The following is a 4,505-nucleotide window of genomic DNA, read 5'->3' on the forward strand; positions in this document are numbered from 1 at the left end:
TCCATCTACTATGAGATACAATAAGAAAATTCACTCACTGAAAGGTCCCTTGCCCCACACTGTTCCTAGACTTAAAATTTCTTTCTTTTAAATTTTTTTAGTCTTTATTTGTTTCTGAGCAAGACAGACAGACAGAGCATGAGCAGGGGTGGGGCAGAGAGAGAGGGAGACACAGAATCCGAAGCAGGCTCCAGGCTCTGAGCTGTCAGCACAGAGCCCGACGCGGGGCTCGAACTCGCAAACTGTGAGATCGTGATCTGAGCCGAAGTCGGACGCCCAGCCAACTGAGCCACCCGGGTGCCCTTGAATTTTCTTTTAGAGGCTCATTCTTCACCCCTTGAAGGCTCTCTGAGCTTGTAAGTCTTCGCCGATAAAATATAAACACTCCCTGGGAGATAATACACGCTGAGCCTTATCTGTAGAGATTTCACCAAGAGAGTGAAGACCCTGGGAAAGAATTTAACAACATGAGAAGTGGTGCTTGTGAACCGTGAGCACAAAACCATTATTTCCCAGTTGTTGCCAAAAGCTAACTTACCCTCTTAAAAAGAGCGTGCGGTTAGGAATCTCAAAGTCTAGCCTTCCGTTGTTAACCACAACTTGTCCTTGAGGTGTCTGTGTCTCATTTTCCTCATTGTGAACGAAGAATAAGAGCTGTCCTACCCAAACATAGTACGTGGAAGACATTTAAACACCTGCACGTGGAAGTCCGTGGACACATGTAACAGATGGGGCGAGCGAACATTCCTCTCGTGATAAAAGCTTTGAGAGGCCCTCTCCCCGAGGGCTCACAACTGCTCTTTGAGGCAGGTGCTGTCATTACCCCCATTTAGTAGGTGAGGAGACTGAGGCTTGGGTCAAATAACCCGACAAAGCTCACACAGTGAGGAAGCGGCAGAGCTGTGATGTGAACTTAATTCTAGGCTCTCGGCTTTTAATCACGATAGATTATTCTGCCTGTAAAACATCTGTGGGAAAACTGCGAGCCAGCCCAGCATACAGCGTTGGGCATGGCATTTGGGCGAGATCATAGAAAGGAGGCAGAAAAGATTAGAGCCAGACTGTCTTTAAAAGTACAAGGAGTGGGGCGCCTGGGTGGCTCAGTCGGTTAAGCGTCAGACTTCGCCTGGGTCATGATCTCAAGGTTCATGGGTTCGAGCCCCGCGTCGGGCCCTGTGCTGACAGCTCAGAGCCTGGAGCCTGCCTCGGATTCTGTGTCTCTCTCTCTCTCTCTCTGCTCCTCCCCTGCTCACACTCTGTCTCTCTTTCAAAAATGAATAAACATTAAAAAAAGCTTTTTAAAAATTACAAGAAGCAGTCATTTCAAGGCAAGTGAGCTTTGCAAAGGGAATAATTTGTAGTTTGGGGGTCATGTGCCATTTTAACATCCGGGCATCTGGGATGCAAATCGGCCGAGGCCTGCCTCTAACCCTCCACGGCTCCCTGCCCAACCTCCACACTCTGTGGGGAGACCACAGCCACGGCTACTTTCAGGAACCACACATTCTTTTGTTTTCAAATTATTAAACACTCAAAATGTTAGAAAAGAAGAATCAAATCCTGAAGATATCAGAAGGAAGAAAGTAATATGATTTATGAATGAACAAATTAGAAACCCGGACATAACTTACATTAACAAATACATTCCAATGGGGCTCCTTTAATAAGAACACTCCCCATTAAAATAGATGAATCCTGACATTTTCATCAAGAACAATACAAATGAGGGGGTGCCCGCTGGCTCAGTCGGTAGAGCATCTGATACTTGATCCCAGGGTTGTGAGTTCAAGCCCCACATTGGGCATGAAGCCCACTTTAAAAAAAAGAAAAACACAATGAAAGAAAAAAAATAATAAGAAAAAAAAATAAGAAAAACCATGAAGAGGGGCGCCTGGGTGGCGCAGTCGGTTAAGCGTCCGACTTCAGCCAGGTCACGATCTCGCGGTCCGTGAGTTCGAGCCCCGCGTCGGGCTCTGGGCTGATGGCTCGGAGCCTGGAGCCTGTTTCCGATTCTGTGTCTCCCGCTCTCTCTGCCCCTCCCCCATTCATGCTCTGTCTCTCTCTGTCCCAAAAATAAATAAAAAACATTGAAAAAATTAAAAAAAAAAAAGAAAAGAAAAAGAAAAACCATGAAGAGATTAAATGAGACCACTGTAAACAATTTCATAAATATCTTAATCTAAACAAAGGTAAATTCAAAAAAACTGATACCAGAAGAGATGCAAAACAGGAATAGACTGAGTAGGAATGTATTTCCCTGGCCGGGGTCCCATTTAATCTTCCCATGAGCATTCGAGAACGCTGCTCCCATCTCTGCAGGCTGAACTCCTACCCTTCCCTTCCTCCTTTCTTTCAGCCACCCTGTTTCCCCCACTCAGACCCCTCCCGCTTCAACCCTTCCTGTGTCTCCACTTCCGTTTCCATCCGCAACCCTCCTTTCCCAAGCCACACCATGACTTGTGAAACTCAGGTTCACTTTTGAACAAGCTTCCCTATAAGTTAATGTATTTTTAAGTAGTTATTTACTTGTAAACTTACTGTGTTAATCGTGAGCAAAACCAGCCAAAGTCCCTGTTCTCTGATGACTTGCGTTTTTAGTGGGTGGAAGGCTGATCACTATAATAGCTCTAGAGGCACAAGGAGAAAGAAGAAAAATAAAGCAGGCGCTCCCGGTGCTGCATGTCTGGCTGCCCAAATCGCTGTCAACAGTTACAAAATGGATTTTCTTCTGCCTCGGTCATCGGATTTTTAAACATTCTTGGGCACACTTTAGTCTGATTATCTAGTCTGAAAAGAGTTAACACATAGGCATAGTAATGCATTTACTCTTGTAATAAGCCTGTCAGGCAGATATCATAACGCCATCGTTACGTTTTTTTCACGGAGCAGAGAGACGAAGGAACTTTCTCGAGGTCTCACAGCTACATCGTGGCTGAACTGGCATTTGAACCAGACTGTCTGTCCCCAGAGTTCATGCACTTTACCCGTATGTCTGTCTGTGCCCTTGACTGAAGTCATCTTACATGAACTCCTTCCATCATCCTCCTTTCCACATCAAAACTTCTGTGTGATGTATTTTCAGTCTTCTCTACATTTGCTCAAAAGCTGTCACTCTTTTCAAGCCTTGCCCCTGCACCTGTCCCTTTCTCCCGCACCTCCTGAGACCGTTTCATGCCTCTTTGTACACCCTTCTTGTACCTTTTTAAAATAAGGGACAGGGCTCTGTTGTGAAATTCACATGCTTTCTTTTTTTTTTTTAATGCCTTATTTATTTTGAGGTGCGGGGGGCGGTGAGGCGGGCGGCAGAGAGAGAGAGGTGGACAGAGGAGCCAAAGCAGGCTCTGAACTGACATCAGTGAACCCAATGTGGGGTTCGAGCTCACGAACCCTAAGAGCGCGACCTGAGCCAAAGTCAGGCATTCAACCGACTGAGCCACCCAGGCACCTCTGCTTTCTTTTTGCCTTGCTCAGTACACAGACCTTTGCTGTTCTTGTCCTGAGGTGTCTGTAAATTTGGGAGGAAATTAGGATCGTCAGCACAGGAATGTAGCAGTTCCTAAAGGAGAGGCATAATCATCTTCTGACATGCAAAACACAATCATGCAACCAGAAGATAGCCTTTATTCCTCCCCACCTCAACTGATTACATTTCTTTAATCAAGCAGGCTCAGAGGTCAATTCTTCGAATTCTATTGTGCGGGGAAAGCCCTCGTCAACATCAGGTTTCACAGCGTTACAGGGAAGCGGAGTCACAGAGGAGAGAGTAGGACTTAGGGGTCATCAAGGAGAGGCAGGCAGGAAGAAAGAGAGCTGGGCAGACCTGTGTCCTCATGGCTCCCTTTCTGGGCTCCATCCCGTAAGAAGGCAAGGGTCTTGGAGGAATGCCCCCCACCCCCAGCACCACCAACCACCCACCTAGGACTCTGGAAAGCCATCTCTCTGTTATGCTGCCCCAAGACGCATCTCAGCGACATCAAGGAAAATTTGGCTTCCATGAAAAACACATTTGACACAACCTTCCTTCTCCCATCTTTCTGGTTTCCCCCTCTAATTCTGTACGTGTTCTTTGACGTTTCCTGGTTCTCCTCCCTTCTTTCATTCTTTAAGTGTGCACATTCTCTGGGGCACCTGAGTGGCTCCGTCGGTTGGACGTCTGACTCCTGATTTCAGCTCAGGTCATGATCCCAGGGTTGTGGGATCAAAGCCCCACGTTGGGCTCTGCACTGACAGTATGGAGCCTGCTTATGATTTTCTCTTTCTCCCTCTCCCTGACTTCTCTCCCGCTCAAAAGTGCACTCTCTCTCTCTTTCTCTCTCGGTCTCTAAAAATAAATAAATACATACATAAGTAAATAAATATGCCCACTCTCCAAAGTTTTGTCCTCACCATGTTTTCTTTCCTTTAGTGATCTAATTTCTTCCTATACTATGAAGTCACCAAAGGAAGATGTCTTCCAAATCCATAACATCTGGTCATAACTTCTCTTTGGGGCTTCTGTATTGCAT

The 4,505-nt window shown here is 46.2% G+C and overlaps 1 long non-coding RNA gene across 1 annotated transcript; it reads right to left on the reverse strand.

The window, feature by feature from the left end:
- Positions 1-222: 222 nt before the first annotated feature.
- Positions 223-2,329, reverse strand: LOC123591453. Its single transcript, XR_006709331.1, has 3 exons — positions 2,212-2,329; positions 1,632-1,813; positions 223-447 (listed from the first exon to the last, which is right to left on the reverse strand). It is a non-coding gene; the product is annotated as an uncharacterized LOC123591453 (long non-coding RNA).
- Positions 2,330-4,505: the final 2,176 nt, after the last annotated feature.

The sequence above is a fragment of the Leopardus geoffroyi genome, chromosome B4, assembly GCF_018350155.1.
Source record: "Leopardus geoffroyi isolate Oge1 chromosome B4, O.geoffroyi_Oge1_pat1.0, whole genome shotgun sequence".
Classification (NCBI taxonomy): Eukaryota; Metazoa; Chordata; class Mammalia; order Carnivora; family Felidae; genus Leopardus; species Leopardus geoffroyi.